Raw genomic sequence first — 17640 nt, forward strand, 5'->3', positions numbered from 1 at the left:
GGTCAACAGACACCTAAGAATGGGCTGGGAATTTTTGTGATGCCAGCGCCCCAAGCAGGTCCTCCTGAGATGGCACTGCTCCTGCCCTGCTCACAGTGGAAAATGCAAAAGGCTCGGTATGTGTCACTGGCCAAATGCCCTTATTAGGGTGGGGTCTAGGACTTGGACCAGCTCTCTCTGTCCACCCAAAACCACTACTGTGGTCTTGAACCTAGTTCCCACCAGCCAGAAGGTTTAGGGAAAGCCCTGATGAAAGTGAAGGACCTGAAGACAGAGTCTCGGAGAGCTGTTGGGAGGCGCTGAGTCTGTGTAGACTGAAAAGCCCTGGAAGAGCAGCTGAGATGTTGTCTAACATGAAAGTCAGGAGGTGGCCGTGGATTGTGTCTAACTACATGTGTGTCTGCTGGGCAGATGTCACAGAAAAGTGCCTTTGGGCTGAGTACAAAGGGAGGCTTTGTAATTATTAGAGCTCAGAGCAGTGGAGCAGGCTGCAAAATGTTGAAGTAGTGAGTCCCTTGTCACTAAACGAATACAAGCAGAAACTGGCCAAGTGGGAATGGTTTCACAGGCTGAAGTGTAGCCCGTGTGATCTCAGAGGGCTCTCCTGATTGGAGCCTGCAGGACTCTGGTTGTGGTCTAGCCTGGCCCTTTTCTTAGAACTGCGCCTGCTTCCATAGCCAAACCCCGTCTTTCCCATCACAGGCAAGGCAGAGTCCAAGGGCCACCTAACCTGTGTCTTGGGGGGGGCTGTGTGACAACTCTTGCCTAAAGCCCCAGAAATGCCTGTCCTGTGCTGAGCTGGTACAGTCACCTGGCAATTCTAGGACATGTGTATGTGAATTCTCACTGGTCGTTTCACCACCCTGGGGTCACAGTGACTCTCCCTTGCGCTGCAGAGGAGGAAGTGAAGAAATAGCCAGGCCGCTGCAGGGCTAAGATTAGAGAGCCGGGTCACCTGCTCCCGACATGCTTGGGCACCTGTGTGCTGCCGGAAGAGTCCTGGGGCCTGGCGCTCTGCGTATGTCCCGCCTGTCTCTGGCCTGGTATTGAATCCTCATGACAGTTCTGAAACAGTTGCATTACTGGCCCCTGGGTCTGTCTGTCTGCGCTGCCCGTGCACCCGCAGAGCACATCCCGGGGACCTTGCACCTCTGGGTGAACGATGGCCTTTCCAAATAGTCCAGGTCCTGTGCTGAGTACAACTGGGGAAAAAGTGTTCCATCCTAGTCTCAGCTTCCAAGAAACTTGTATTCTCCAAGAGTAAGCAGTAACACACTCATGACAAACAAGATGGGCCACAAAGAAAGCAAGAACTCGTCTCACCATGGGGCAAGAAGAGAAGCTTCAGAACACAGGCGACAGTGGAGGTGGGCTGCAGAAAGGAGCCTGGGCCGGCAGAGGCAGGGGCATGGGGTGGGAGATGCTGCCTGCGGTGCTGGAGGGACCTAGCAGAATTGTGCCTTGAATTCTCCAGCTATTGCAAAGCAAGCATTGTCGACTCTCCTGCTTTTCCCACCCGCCCCGTAAGTGGCCCCAAATGGAACTCTGCATCCCACCCTCCTCACCCACCAGAATGGTTCCTCCCTTTGGCTAAATAAGACTGTAGGCAGCATCCCCTCCTCCTGCAATTGGCTGTTGATCCCTGTGCATTCCTCCTTGGGACATCTCCCTTCATCTGTCCCTTCTTTTTCCTTAGCGTTGCTTCCATCCCGGGCTGGACTATTCTTGCCACGGTTGGTGTACTTGCCCCCTGGGGTCTTTTCCTGCATATCTACCCCTTGCATAGCGTCACCTTTATAGAGGAGCACTTTGGCTGAGTCCCTCATACACCTCAGCCTTCCCAGACATTTTATCTGTACCTACTCCAGGTTTCAGTGGCAGCCCTCTCGTCTTTACAAACCTGTCCATGCTCAGAGGCTTTTGTCTGTCATTCAGGTTGCTCCCATGTGGGGCTTCGTTCATTTCCCTCCTGCCCTCCCCTCACTGTGCCGTGTGCTGTCTACATGTGCTGGGACGTTCATCTTGCTCACCGTGCAGAAGTTCCTGGCTCATCTCTTCCCGGCCTTTGCATTCTCTGTCTTGCCTGCCACTGGGCAGGTACTCTGGGCTGTCATTGTAGTGACCGTCTCAGCCCCAGTACAGCTCAGGGACAAAAGCAAGGACCTGCCCTCACCCTAGGGCCCTGCTCTTCACCATACGAAACCTCCCATAGGTTTCCTTGAGAGATGGTGCAGTGTAGTAAAGACAGAGCCATTTTCTGGCTGTGTGATACTGAGTCAATCTCCCTGTGCCTCAGTTTCCCCCTATGTAACAGCAGGAGAATAACAGTACCAACCTCTTTGCTTTGCTTTTAGGATATAATGTGTTAGTATTTGTCACTGGCACATTAAAAGTACCCGGTAAATATTTATTATCTGAAGGTTATTCTTATTAATAGCCTGTGGCCTTCCCAGAAGCCAAAAGGCATCACCTAATAAAAAGGCTTGAGATGATTCTGGTGATGGGGACCACTGGGGCAGCTTTGCAATTCACCTTCCCGTTACATGACTGCTCCTCAGAGGATGCAGATGGGAGACAAGACAGTGAGTGACTTGATACTCCCGTAGCAGTCCCGAGAAGAGATTCCAGACAGCACTGCCTTCACACTATGTTTCCATGGAGATATGAGCCACCTCGTGCCTTCTTTCCTCTGCCATGCCCCCCACGGACCCACTGAGTTCCTTTATCAGGTAGGACAGGGACCAGCCTGATACTCTGCTTCCTGTGATCCACAGTAAGCCACAGGAAATCTAAAATTCAAAGAGGAGAATCATGGCCCTTTGGTTTAGACCAACACAGGTCACAGCCTAGAAGATCCCAGGAGCCTCCATTCCGTGTCTGACCTGTGAATTAGTTGAATTTTCCAGAGGAGAGACCTCTCCAGCCCACCCTCAAAACCTCCCACCTCCTGGATCTCTGGCCCCGTGTCAGGCAGGGCTTTTCCTTAGAACAGTACTTTGACAATTTCCCCAGTTCCCAGATACTTAAGTTTTCTGCTGTTCTAGTTTATCTCTCAACTTGTAGATCTGGGTGCTCACAGGTTCTACCCAAATGAAGTTGAGAAAGTCTTTCCACTAGCCAGATCCTTTCCTGCCCCAAATTTTCCAGGACCCCAGGTGGGGCTGAGAGTGGGCATCGAGGCATGGCAGTTGCTTCTAACTCCCTGCCTTCTCCCCTCGTTGTTTAACCTCTCACATGAAGACAGGTGTTTCCTACGCAGGCTCTGGTGCTGGGTTAGTCTTTGCAATATGCAAATTTCTTGTGATCAAGACTGTATCACTCAGAGAGCAGGAAGTCTCTTGTGCAACTTACGAGCTCACAGAATAGAGGATGGGAGAGAACGGGTCCTGAAGCTCTGGCTCCACGTATGTCCTGGGTTGTCTGTGTCGGTGTTTCTGTGTGTCTTTGGCAAGGAGGTGGCTCTGCTGGGTGGAGATGAGACGTGAACAGTGGAGAATAATGAGCCCTGGAAACAGAGTGGCGGGGAGAGATCAGAAGGGCGGGTGGCAGGCTGCCCTCCTAGCTTGCCTGGCATTTACATGCTCTGTTTGAAGAGGCAAGAGGAGCTGAAAACAGGGTTTGTAAAGTTCTAGAAAGTTCTGGGGCTTTTCCATTTTGGGAGGTTTCTGGATTAAAAAAGAAGAAAATGAAATACCAAAAGAGGGCAGCAAACATTGAGTTGTATTTTAACTGAGTGCAGGAGTGGACTTATTTGGAAGCAGCGCCAGAGGCCATCTGTCCTGTGAGGCCTTGGCCTCAGGCTCTCTGGCTCTGAGAGAGGCCCAGCCCTGCCCGAGAGACTCTGCAGTGGGTACAGGAGGCAGCTGGAGGCTGCAACCTCTGGGCAGGTAGACAAGAAGTCCAGAACAGAGCATACTATTCAGGGCTGCTCCATTGGGCCTGCCCCGGGACTGAGCAGCTAGGTATGTGGGTGTCCTGGCCTGCCCTGCTGTCCCTGGTGGCCACATACCTGTTTCAGCAGAGAGATACTCAGGCTGCGGGTCCAGGAAGAGGCCTGCCCCTCTGAGTCACCCGGAATCAGTCCCCTGCAAAGTACATCCATGTCCCTGAGGGAGCTCCTGCCAGGGTCTCTTTGGCTCCTCGTGGGGCCCTGCAGTGTAGGGTGCTGTGGCATCACCTGGCTAAGCCTTCTCTGGGTGTGGGATTGATCTTTCTAGGGCCTGGTTGCCAGCTGCCAAGTACCCTAAGACTACTTTCCCTGTGCTGGGGGCGAGGGAGGATGCCCGCGGCTCTTGTCAGAGCTGATGCTCACTGTGGGGTGAAGGAGGGAACAGCTATGTCCCTAGACACAGACGCACCACTCTCTGCGTCTCTCCACCGACCAGGACTCCTTTCTTGACCAAACTTTGGTCAGCACCCCACCCCCGAGCCTCTTCCGGGCCAGATCTGTTCACCCGGCCCATTGTTGCTTCATCAAGCCCCTCTCAGTCACTGCCCCTTCTCCAATGCCCTCTCCCTGCCCTTGGCTGTAAACCCCCAGCTGCGGCTTGTAGGTGGAGTGAGTCCGATCTCTTCCCCCGCTGCAATAGTCTTGGCCCCTGGGCAGTCAATCATTTGGAAAGAGTCTTGTCTGTTTAACTCCACCTGGCCTGATCTTTTGTGCCTACATGCGCCCAACGCGCCCACGTGCTGTCAGCTCAGACGCCCAACAAGCCCTCTGGTTCCACCGGGTCATCTCATTATCTCTGCTTTCCGTAGAAAAGCTGCTTAGAAAGGACTCTGAGGTCCAGGGAGAAGGAAGCCACCCATCCCGTGGGAGGGACATGAGGGCCACACTCTGCTCCTCTGGAAGGAGGAAACCACGGCTGCCTTAGGCTGGAGAAGAGGAGGGGCAGCAGGCAGGAAGGGAAAGACCCCCAGGAGTGTCCCCCTTCTGCAGCCACTTGGTGCTCCCCTCGCTGGGAAGTGGCTGTTCCAAGCTCAGCTTGTTCTCTGTCATTAGAGGCGTTTCTCAGCCTAGCTATTTTGGAGCTGCAGCTGGTTGCTTCTCAGAATAAACAGAGCTGTGGTATGGGATAAAAGAAGAAAGGAACTTCGTCTCTTTGCGTTTGCTCACCCACATGTTCTTCAGCCTCTACTTCCCTCTTCTTAAAGGCCTTTCAGTAAGATCCCTTCCTCACAGCCCATGTCCCATAACTCTCCTTCCTCCACCCTGGACTCACAGAGGCCCGCTGTGGCCAGGCCCTTCCAAGCTGGGGGCTCCGGCATTCTGACCTGAAAAAATTGTGTCAAGCAACCTAGGAGTGCATGTGCAGGTCGACCATCCCTTATCAGAAATGCTTGGGATCAGACATTTAGGATTTTGGAATATTTGCAGGCATATAATGAGATATCTCAAGGTAGAGACCTCAGTCTGAAGCTTGTTTATGTTTCATGTACACGTTATGTACATAACCTGAATGTGATGTTATGCACTGTTTCTAGCCTATCCGTGTTTTGACAGTGACCTGTCATGCTGAGTCAGATGTGGAATATCCTACTTGTAGTGTTGTCTCAGTGCTCCAAAAGTTTCAGATTTTAGAGCATCTCAGATTTCGAATTTTTGGATGAGGGATGCTGTACGTGTATTACAGATTTAAGTCAAGAAATGTAAGAGTGGGTCCACCCTTTTCCAGCTTAGATGAGGCAATTAAGATCCCCACTGATGACCTGCTATGCCCGGGTCCTTGAGCCTCTTGGGAGGTGGGACCCCTGACCACAGTTCCGCCGATGCCTTACTGTGTCCTTCTCAGCACAGCCGTGCTGTATTGAGGTCTTTGGAAAGTGAGCTTGGTGCTGCAGGGAACAGAGACAAATTGCGCTAGAGTTTGCCAGGCACAAAGCAGATTTGTGGGACTCTGTATTTGTGGGCTGAAATAGTTCCCATGAAAGGACAGGGCAATTGGGGATGGGGATGCTTTCCAAGCACCTGGGGGCAGGAGGGTCTGGTCACTAAGGAGCAAAGGAATAGACGTGCGTGGCCACAGCTGAGGCCAGTTGTCACCTTACTGGACCTCCGATGGCACATGGATCAGGATAGTGCGAAACCCACACGTCTGCTTTGGTCCCGTCTGAGCCTGTCACTTTCTTCCTGCATCCTTTTCCTCACCCCTTTCTGGAGACATGATGCCTTCCCTTGGGAGGGGCGTGCCTGCCTCCACTTATGCCAGGCCAGTATCTGCGAACCTGCTTCGCAGCTTGACCACGGGAACTCAGCACAACGCAGAGTGCAGGGAAGTTGGGCCCGTTGCCTCAGAACCTTCTTCCTACCCAGGGCCAGCAGTGGTCAGCCTTATCTTACCCTATGGTCTCACTGCTCAGCCTGACCATCAGACCTGCAGGACTCCTCTGATACCTGAGAGCAACGCTGAGAAAAACAGGCGATCTGAGGTCCTAGGATGGGTTTCCCCTCTTGGTTTTGTCTTATTTCTAAAGACGAAACCATGGTTAGGCTCCCAAATTAGTCTTTAGAAACCTCAGTGGACAGCTCAGCTGCAGAGCTGGGTCCAGGGGTGGGCTGGGGCTTGCTGAGCTGTGAAGGCGGCCCTCAGGGCATTCCCATTGGCCCAGAGAGCTGTAGGTGTGAATGTCAAGGTCACACCACAGAGGAGGGCCTGGCTCTTCGGTGCACAATGGGAGGGGACTTAGGGTGAAGAATGTGAGTTTGGGACTGAAGTGGACTCCGCAGTGTGTCTCAGTTCTCCCATTTCATAGCCTGTGACCTTGGGCTCCATCTGTAATGTGGGGATTCGCAGTATGGTCTCAAAGAACAGCTCATTCCCCTCCCAGCGTCGTGTATACTGGGCATTTTTGTACACCACTACTGTCCAGGAGTGGGCTCTCAGCCTGGGAAGGGCTGACACAGTACCTGTCTCTCAGATGCCCATGCGTCCTCCTGGGGCACAGGGTGCTATGTGGAGTACATGTGAATATACGCATGCAGTGTGCTTAATACCACACTTGGCACATAAGTATTCCGTAAATGCCATGCTTCCCTGAAAATAAGACCTAACTGGAAAATGATCAGCCTTGAAAACTAGGGACCAAGAATGCCAGCCCCAATCAGCTAGGTCTTATTTTCAGGGGAAGAGGGTGGTAGTCATTATGACATTCACACTAGTGACACGGCATGAATGAACAAGAGATTCAGGAAAAGTTGTTTTCATCTGACAAAATCTGCAGCTTCATTCTTAGAGCTGTAGCTCTTTTGGTAAAGGGAGGTGTAGTAGTCAAGTTTCCCCAGAGAACCAATGGGACGTGAAAAGAGATTTATTGTAAGGAATTGTATCGTGATTATGGAAGTTACTAAATCCCCAGATCTGCAACTAGCAGGCTGGAGCCCCAGGAGAGCTGGTGGTATAAACTCTGCTCTGAAAGCTTGTAGCCTTATGACCCAGGGAGAACCAATGCTTCCCTTTGTATCTTTTTTTTTTTTTAAAGATAAAAAGCCTAGAATTTCAAAACAAGATAATAGGAGAGTAACAATAGTTAATACATTGCATATTATTATCTTCAGTAGTTACTCAGGGTCCAAGACACAGGCATGAGACATTGTACAAGTGAGTGGATCAGGTAAGAAAGAGGATTTTTCCATCCAAGTCCAGAGTGTGAATAATCTAACTGTTTAAAGGGCTCAATGCATCACTGTTTGACCTAAAATTCTTCAAGGTTTGCAGGAGCCTCAGACACCTTGCAGGGACCCTGGCTTCCTGTAGCTCAGGGTGAAGCCACTCAGCTAGGTTAGATGCCTCCCCTCCCTGGGAGCTGAGATCACTGGCCCCAGGGACAGACCTTGCTTGTGGAGGGAGGGTTGAGGGAGCTGAGGGAAAAGATATGACGGCACTTGGGAAACAAAGGAACAGATAAAAGATACTGGGAGTACTGGTACGGGGAAACTATAACTAAGGTAATAAACTCACTGTGGTGGGAACCAGGCTACCAGGCTTCCAGATGACTTGTTTGTACTCCTTTGTTTTACAGACAAGGAAACTGAAGCCAGAGCTGCTGAATTGAGCCTTGGCTGCCCCCGTTAGCTCAAGCACCCGCTCTCTTCTTGTCTGGGTCTCCACCAGCTAAGCCTCACTCCTGTGATGCTGCTGCCACTGCCTTGGGAGGAACACACCCGGTCTGACGGGCAAGGTCCTCCCTAGTCTCAGCAGAGCCCACGCTGTCACAGCAGAGGGGCAGTCGGGCAAGTGGCGCCTCTTAGCTTACCATGTTTTGTACCGTTTCAAAACTAGAGCGTTCACATGAGGAGTCTCATGAGACCAGGAGTAGTCAGTCTTATGGAGGGCAGGAATCTTTCCCTCTCCTTCAGGCTTGAAGCAGGAGAGACCCTGAGAGACAGGCCTAGGAATGGAATCTTCCAGAGCCACAGAATTGTGAAAATCACCCTGCTCCCATACTGAGCACAGTGAGAGAACCAGGAGTGTGGGTGGGAGAAGAAAAACCTCCAGGGAACCCAGAGCTGCTACTTGGAAAGAGCTGAAGGGGTGGAACCCCTTGTGTAGGGCCCCAGAGGGCAGAAGTCCAATGGGACCACCAGCCAGGAGCAGGCAGGCTTGCAAGGAGAGCTCCTGGCAAGTAGAAAGGCCTGGGCGCTGAGCCTGAGGAGCAGCGAGGGTGGAGGCTGCTCAGTCAGGGCTTCTAGATCTCTCTCATTTGCACGTAGACACTGGCAATTGTGCCCAGCACACAAGAGGTAGGCAGGAAGAGATCTGGACCCTCCATTAATCTCAGAGGTCAGACCATGGCAGACCTATTTTGGGGGCACCTGGGATTTGCTTCAGCCAGGTGCATTAAGACCCCCACAATGGGGGAAGAAAGTTTATACTCACAGATCCCTAGAAACAGGGGTCTCTCTGGCCATGTGCGCCACATAGGGAAGCACCCAGCACATCAAGCCATTATTGTAGTTTCCATGGGAAGGGACAGGCGAGGCAGAGTGAGCAAGTGTAGGACTGGCTGATGTGACTAATTCTAGCAGGTTCAGAGAGCAGCGGCTCTCTAGGGTCTGGTACCTGGCCCTGGGGTACTTAGAGCAGGTAGATGGTGGCCTAGACTATGACAGTCTCCCAGAGGAGGGGTAGAGAGTATGAGCTCTGGATTGGCTGATTTGCATAAAAAGGCATGCTATCAGGAATTACCTAACTCCAAAAAAAGTGTTCTCTCTAGGGTTAGAAAGGGCCCAGGTGTCAAAGCATCAAATGCAGAACTAGAAACATGGTTATTACAAGACCTCACCTGTGTGCTATTTTTCCAGGCACCCCAGGCAGTGGGGGGCAGGTGCTGGGCTAGGTCATGTCCATGTTTTCCTCCAGGCCTGAGGTGCTGTCAATGAGCCAGAAGCCTCTTGAGAGTCCAGCCTTACTCCTGCTTTGAAGAGAGAGACCAGAGTTGAAGCACTTTGATCAAACTTAATGGTTAATGGGAGAGCAGACGCTGGAGCTGAATGGTTTCTCACCATTCTATGAGGTTGGAAGGGGCTGGAGGGTGCAGGCATGGTGTCCATGAACACTCAGAAACGCCCCCTCCCTGCAGCACGCGAAGGAAGATGAGGGCAGTAGTACAATCCCTACCAGACCTGAGAGGCTCTCCTGATTCCAGCCTAGCCCACCTTGGACACACAGGGAACTCATAGACCCCAAGTTCTTAGAAGCAGGACGTAGTGCGAGTTGAGAAGACCTCAATCCAGTCCCAGGCTTGCCCTGAACCAGATTTTGAGCAGCAGAGTTTCCCATCAGCCTTCCAGCTGTCATCCCTTGCTTCTCAAGGAGCTGTGTTATCATTCTTGTTAAAGGTCCTTTGTCCCGTCCACTCATTCTGGTGGAAGGTCTAAGAGAGCCATGTGTTTCTAACGATTTTCCCTAGGGATCCCAACTTCTAGAAACTCAAACTGGATGATCTCTGGGACTCCTTCCAACATTAAATCCTACATGTTCTGAATTCACCCAGCCAGGTCTACATAAGCTACCACCACAGCCCCATAGAGACAATAGAGGGCAGGGCAGGTGAAGCAGCACCTGAACCTCATGAGCCTCTTCAAAGTGTTGGGCAGAGCCCAAGGCTCCTGCCCCTGGGGCTGTGGGTTTCCTCTGCCTACTGGTGTTCCTCACAGTGGACCCTTCCCCAGCGAGGCACTGGTGAATCCCACTGTACGTTTAAGGAGTAAGTACATTTTGTCCATTTGCATCGGGTTTTGTATTCTATCCATATGACCTTTTTGCTCCCAGAAGAGCTGTGGGCTGCCGAGGCGAGCAGGGCAGCCTGTGTTCTGGATTCCTCCTTCCCCTCACCTGGCACCCAGCCATGCAATGAGACACTTGACAAACGATGGCAGTGTTGACAGCTGAGAATAGAAGCAGAGTGGGAGGTTAGTCAGCTTAGCCAGGGTTGTGGGGTTGAAGGGGTTGTGGCTGCATCTCAGCTCAGGGATGAGCAGGGGCCAGAGTTCAGAGTGACTGAGCACCAGACATCAGCCCCATGTGTGGGCTGCAAGGCTGTGGAGAAGGTCCAGGGGCTCCTGACTTTCCGTGCCTGTTTAACCCTAAAATCCTAAAAACACCAGACCTACACTCAGAGAGCAGGGGCCTTCAGGACATGTTCAGGCTGGGCAAATTTGGGCAGGACTGCCAGGCTTGGCCATTTTTTTGTCCCTCCTCGGAGTAGCCTTTGGAAGCTTCTGGCTACCATGGCTGGTGTCAGCGGATTTCATCCTGATTCCTATGCACTTCTAAAGTGTGTGTGAGCGACAGGTGGTCCTGGCATGGAATGAGCTGTGAGCCTCCCCAGACCCTTACTTGACACAGCCAATAGCACAGCTCATTGCGAATGAATGGATGACTCCTGATAGGCTGATCCAGAGAGGGAAAATCTGCTGCCCAACGTCTGGTTCAAGGTGAGGCTGGGCCTGTGTTCAGAACCAGAGACTGGCCACGCAAAACCAGGGCGAGGAGGGTGAGACTCTGGCCCACTGGCTCCAGGGACAGAGCTGGCACTTATGAGAAGTTGTAGAAAACTTAACCCATGGCGGTGCTGAAAATGGCTCAGAAGTGGATAGACGGGTTGTTGACAACAGACGAATCCCTTTCACCAAAACACAAATGCAGATGCTTGAAGGAACCTAAAAAAGTCAAAGGATCTGCGATCATGACCCACATGCAGCACCAGGGATTTATAGTTTACAAATATGTGCATTATATACCTTACTTTGTTAATCTTCACAGTGGTGGAGAAGCACACCCCTGTGGGGAAGTGCCAGGATTTGTCCCAGTGGTGTGATATGGCCAGGACAGACCTTTTGAGATGTGCTTAGTCTGAGCCCAGAATGGTAACCACTTTGCTTTCTCCTCTGGCTGAGCTTGCCAGACCTCCTCTAGCCCAGCTTCCACTTCCTGTTGAGTGCAGGTCTTAACCCTTTCTAGGCCAGGGCCTTCTCCCTGCCCAGGGGCCACCATCACCTCTAGCGAGAGGAGAAAGATGGAGGAGGATGAGGAGGAGAAGGAGGAGGAGGAGGAGGAGGAGGAGAAGGAAGAGAACAGGATCGAGAAGGAGGGGGAATGGAGGAGGAGCAAATCTCTGTGAACTGTCATGTGTGCTATATGTGAGCGGACAATGTTTTTACCCAAGGCTGGGTTAAGATGTGCAGCTGTGTCTGGACAGGAGGGCCCATTGGCTCAGGCTGGAAGGAGCCTTTCCCACAAGGGGCAGGGCCAGGTAAAGAGTTGAGTGCTAGTGGAGAACATTCTGGAAAACATAGACTTTTTCTGCCTACCTTTATGCCTGTGATCATCTGCAGAGTCAGCCCTGAGGGGTCACCTGGACTCCAGCAGCCAACCTGGGATTTATTTGGGAAGGGAGCCTCCTGAAATTCCCAGGTCCTGTGGTTGCAGGCCGGCAGAGGGCCGCCCAACAATGAAGAGCTCAATTTTGCATCGTTAGAAGTCACTCAGCATCTCTGGCTTCAGTTTCCTTGTCTGTAAAATAAAGGAGTAAAAACAAATCATCTGGAACCCTGGTAGCTCTGGTTCCCACCACAGTGAGTTTAAAACCTGTTATAGTTTCCCCGTACCAATATCCCCAGTGTCTTCAGTCTTTTCCTTTGCTTCCCGAGTGTTTTCATATCCTTTTCCTCAGCTCCCTCAACTCTGCCTCCACAAGCAAGGTCTGGCCCTGAGGCCAGTGAGCTCAGCTCCCAGAGAACACTTTGGGGAGGCATCTAACCTAGCTGAGTGGCTTCACCCTGGGCTATAAGAAGCCAGGGCCCCTGCAAGGTGTCTGGGGCTTCTGCACACCTTGAAGAATTTTAGGTCAAACAGTGGTGCATTAAGCGCTTCAGGAACCTGGCTATCACTTTAACTAGTTAAAATATTCACACTCTACACTTCGATGGAAAAACCCTTCTTACCCGATCCCCTCACTTTTTAAATGAGAAAAATTGAGGTTCAGACGCATGTGGTATCTTGCTCAAGGTACCTGAGTATTATCCTGGGCTGTCAGTTGGATGTGATTCCAAAGAATGCAAAATCTTATTGCTTTTATGACTCTGTGTGTGTGTGTGTGTGCATGCACACGCGTGTGTGTTCAAACCCTACCCCCTCCTCCCCGGCGTGATCTCTGCTCTGTGCTTTCTCCCTCCGACCTCAATTCTGCTGTGAGCTGTGGAGAAGTGGGTTGCTGGTCTTTTTTCTAACTTCCTGTGTTCTTTGGAAACCTCAATGAAAGAGAGCTGGAGGAAGAGAGGGCTGGGAACCGTTGTACCACACGTTGGCTTTTAGCTGACCTGCCAGGAGCCAGAATCAGATAAAACACAGGATTCTGACCTCATCCTCCCAGTGTGTTCATCAGGAATGTAAGTGTTTAGGGGCTGCAAGCAGAGTGTGGGACCCACATTATGTTCTGGTTTCCATCAAATGTATCTAAAGAGATGGCCAGGGGGCTGGGGATTTAGCTCAGCGGCAAAGCACTTGCCTGGCAAGCGCAAGGTCGTGAGTTTGATTCCTGGTACCGGAAGAAAAGACCAAAAAAAAAAAAAAAAAAAGAGATAGCCAAAGGGATCCTTTCAAATTTCATCTCTGCACACAAGCCAACAATAAAAGGGAAAACTTGACTTCCTCTACTACTACTGTCTTAATGCCTCTTTCTCTATTTCCCCTCATTATACAACTCAGTATAACCATGGTAACACATTTGTATAGCAACTATGCATGTTATCTTTGGAGCTTTTATATTACTTTAATTGAATATGCCTAAGTAGTCTGCCTACTAATTACTTTTTAGGACAGATAAGACAATTTATGAGGCCACGCCCCAGCATGAAGATGACAAATCTTGCTTTGTCTGTCTGTCTGTCTGTTTATGTGCTTCTCACTGGTTTGTGAGGGCACACTGCTGAGCCTTCTGACCACAAACTCCCATTCGCAGGCCTTGCCGCTGAAGCCCTGGCCTGAGGGGACGCTGTGGGTCTGTTCTTCCACTGCCCAGCTGCTACCTGGCTCTAAGTCCAGATCCACACACTTCTACAACCCTAAGAGTCATTTTGCTACTGTTCACACCAGGACCTTCCCAGCGGGTTTTCCCTGTGTCTTTTATTTTAGTTTCCAACCAGGAAAAAAACTCTCGCCAGCATGTGTGCTGTAGTCAGGAGGTTGCTGGTAGGAGAAGGGCCACACGGTGGGAATTTCTGGGTCTTCAGCCAGCCTCTCCTCACGTTCATCTCTCATAGCTGGGGGTTAGAAGACCAGAGTTTCCCCTAAATCTCCTGAGCTTTCACTATTTGAAACCACCTGTTTTCTTCCCTTCCTGCTCATTTCCCAATAGAGGGCTTGGGTAACAAGAAGACGCTAAAATAGAAACCACCATTGTACTCTAAAAATAAGATGCTCAGAGAGGGCCTGCCTTTGAGAATTGTAACCCGCTGGGGTCTGTCGCAACACCAGGCGCTGGGTGATGATGAGGCCTATGCCTGGGAATGGGGGACCCGGGTTCCAGCTGAGAGGCCGTGCCATTTCGTCTCTCAGTCAGTTCTCACAGTGAGCCAAGGGCCAGACCGGTGGCTCCTCACCTTGCCTGGACAGGTAGCAGAATCACCTAGGATTTCAGGATAGGAAACAGGGCAGTGTGTTAGTCAGACGATTCAAAGTCTTAGTGGTGCAGGCTAAATCTTAAAGACAGAATGTACTGCGACTAATCATTGTACGTACGTCACATTTGCTGACGATGTATCTCATGCATTCTCCCCACTTACAAATGGTAACTGCGTGAAGATATGACCGTGTTAGCTAGCTTTATTGTAATTATCAGTTCACTTTATAATGTGCATATCAAGATATCATGCTGTGTACTTGTAAGTATATACAATTTCAATTCGATTTATTATTATTTTTTTTTAAATCAAAGTTGGGCGTGATGGTACATACCTGTAGTCTTAGCTAGTTGGGAGGCTGAGGCAGGAAGACTAAGCCTAGGAGTTCGAAGTCAGCCTGAGCAGCGTAGCAAGACTCCATCTAATATACAGTATATCATCCGGGATGCTGTTTAAAAGTACAGATGGTTAGGCCGCAGCCCTGAGCTCTGCAGAGGAGATAGAACTAAAACACAGGGGTTTCATGCCTAACTTCCCATACTGTGCGTATGGAAAGAGTGAAGAACTCATGGTTATTTGAGACTGTGTTTCTGATCGAATAGGAACTTTTCTCACCATCAAAAGCCAGAGTCCCAGAGGCTGCTACCCTGGGTGTGTCTCCAGTGAAGGCCCGGTCTTTGGCCTTCTGCCAGGCTGGCCATTACTGTGGGGTGTGGTGGCAAAGAGTGCAGCCTGTAGTCCCATCTGAGTCCATTCCAGTCACTGTTCACCCTCAGCTTGCCCTGTGACCTTTGGGAGTTACTGGGTCCGCCTCACTTGTCCCACACATGAGAGGAGGAGGACAGTCCCCAGCTTTGAGGTTGTTATTAGGGTGGAAACAAGGCTAGTCCAGCGTGGGGTTGGGGAAGCACTCTGTGCTGCTTGTGTTATTTCTCAGAACTGAGATCTTGGTGATGTGGAGGGCTGGAGAAAGGGCAAGGGTGGCCTAAGTCACAGAACGCCGGAGAATCGCACCGCCCTGCCACACACTCTGCGCTCCTGGAGGGCTGTTTCCAGTCAGCCTCCTGAGGTGCAGGTTTCTTTTGCCAGATTTCACTGAGACGCCTCTGTATGTGTTCAGCCCAGAGCCTGATTGTGGAGAGGATCCAGACATTTAAGTGGAAGTTTCCTATTTGTTCTCTAGCCTAGCATTGTGGTAAGCTCGGCCTCTCTCTCTGTGGGCTGTATGGGCAGTGCAAAAAATCAGACTTGTAAAGAAAAGGACCTAGAGGCAGATGCGCAGGAAAGAGGGCCAGCTTTGAACTTGTGGGACAGACTGTACCCATTTTTAAGTATATTTAACCATGTAACAGTGAGAGAACTCGAGCTCTTTTAACTGAATGCAATTCTAAATGTAGATGTGTTTATGTATAGTTATAATCAGCATGTAAATTCCATTCTGTCACTTAACATTTTATATAAATTGTTTCATGCACTACTAGCTCTCATATTTTTTCTTTTCTTTTAGTTCTCATATTTTCATTGCCATTTATCATTACCAGTATTGCTTAGATTTTACCCTGAGCACTTCTGTCATCATTTTTATTCAGACTTTCATTATTTCACTTGATAAATAGTACAGTTGGGAACATCTTTGAGCAAATGACCCACGTCTCTCACCTTAGATATTTGGAATGGGTTTCCCTGTGGTTAGGGGACTGGGCCACTACATGTGAGTTATTTCATATTTAATTGGCTGGCTCTGCCAATTCAGAGTTAGTTGTCAATTGTACCAGTTTCACTACAAACCCATGAGCCTAGGACTTGATTCCTTTGCTCTATGTCTCGCGGCTCGTTCAATGGGTTTGTAGTGGTTCCGTAAAGTTGTTTTCATTAGCATTTTTAACTGGTGAGGGATTTTCCGTGTGTTTCTGATTTTCATGTCTGCTTGACGGAAAATCTAAGTTGTGGTTTGTGTCCAGTTCTCATTAAGAGGAAGGCTGAAGGCTTCTGTGTACAGATGGGGGGCATCGCTGTGTTTAGTGGTTTTGATATCTGTTTACATAAAGCAGATTTTGGGTGCATACTGCATTGCAAAAAGCGGCAGATCGGAGACTGGCAGGTGGAAAAGCTTGTTCAAGGGGATGTTTTTGTTATTTCTAAGCTGGCATTGGGCAAGATGACACCTGTGCTGTTAGAACTGTGTTTGTATTTTCTAGACTTAAAAAAGCCACTTGAGTTTTCTTTAACTACCACTTTTTTGTTGTTTATTAAATGTACTGTGTAAGACACATTAGAAAGTCCATGTATCCATCACTATTACACGTTATTATGTGGAAAGCCCGTATTCCTTTCAGCGCTGCATGGCTGGAAAGTGATGCGCTTACAGCAGGTTTGTGTTCCAGCAGGATTCTGAGGCCATGTTGGACAGCAGCCTTTATCTGAGCGGGCCCTGGCAGAGACAAAGCCCACAGGGACGGGCTCGCCAACAGGACTTAGGCTGTGTATGGACTGTGGCTGTTGGGTTAAAGTGGGAAATCTGAGTTCTGGCCCAGCCTCTGCCACTTAAGAAATGGCACCCTAAGCTCACTGGTTCAGTCACTTTTCCTGGTTTATCAAACTGGGAGGGACATCTGCCTTGGGTGACATTGACAAATGAGCAAGACTGCAAAGACAAGATAACGGTACCATATATAGTTGTCAGAATTTTTTATCTGCAGGTTCTGTGTCCATGGAGTCAACTATGGATTGAAAATATTTGAAAAAAATCACACCTATAGTGAACATATATGCACACATTTTTTTCTTTGTCTTCTTGTTATTCCCTGGGTAAAAGGATAAAGAGGCAGATGTATTTACAGAGGCAGATGTATTTCCAGAGCACTAATTGTATGAGGTATAAATCATCTGGACTATTGAAAGTATTTGTGAGGTTCCAGGTTTGGTGACACACACCTGTAATCACAGGTTTCAGGAGACTGAGGCAGGAAGGTTGCCGTGAATTCAAGGCCAGCCTGGACTACATAATGAGTTGAAGCCCAGCCTGAATTACAGAGTGAGACCCTATCTCAAAAAACGAAAATCAAACAAGCAGAACACCCAAACAAGCAAGCAAGCAAACAAAAAATAAAGGGACAAGAACGTACTGGAGAAGGGGCCATCTGAAGAGTCCATGCTTGTGTGCAGGTTGTACCTGGGTGTCTTGCAGTGCAAGGGCACTGCAGGGATGAGGTGGACATCAAAGTTCAGAGGCTGGCTGGTGGCCAGTGATTCCGAAATCTACCCTCCTGCCCTGGGTCTTTCACTGTCCCACTGTCACGAGCGGATGGCCCCCATTTCTCCTTAACTCTGTGTTCAGTGAGGTTGTACTGGTGACTTAAAGTCAGCCACAGTGGAAGTATTTATGCCAGAGAAATTGACAAATGCTACAAATCAAGGCATTTCCTCCCAGGATGGCCAGTGGCTAAGCATGTACAAGTCCTCGTCCTAACCTCCTAGCCCATGTCAGTGCTTTTCTTATCACCAAATTATATATATAT

General features: G+C 49.9%; 1 protein-coding gene across 6 annotated transcripts in view; it reads left to right on the forward strand.

Annotated features, from left to right (window-relative positions):
• Ptk2b (protein tyrosine kinase 2 beta) overlaps nucleotides 1-17640 on the forward strand; it is a 114745-nt gene that overhangs the window by 32788 nt on the left and 64317 nt on the right. Inside the window, exon 1 of one of the 6 annotated variants that reach the window (XM_005373739.2) lies at nucleotides 3317-3404. The exons of 4 other annotated variants lie outside the window; for them this stretch is intronic. The gene's annotated coding sequence lies outside the window, so the exon portion shown is untranslated. Of the gene's footprint in view, nucleotides 1-3316; nucleotides 3405-8072; nucleotides 8231-17640 lie in introns of those variants that run through there. One more of the 6 variants, XM_013514189.1, reaches the window with a different exon arrangement.

Source organism: Chinchilla lanigera, unplaced genomic scaffold, assembly GCF_000276665.1.
Source record: "Chinchilla lanigera isolate Chin_1 unplaced genomic scaffold, ChiLan1.0 scaffold00002, whole genome shotgun sequence".
Taxonomy (NCBI): domain Eukaryota; kingdom Metazoa; phylum Chordata; class Mammalia; order Rodentia; family Chinchillidae; genus Chinchilla; species Chinchilla lanigera.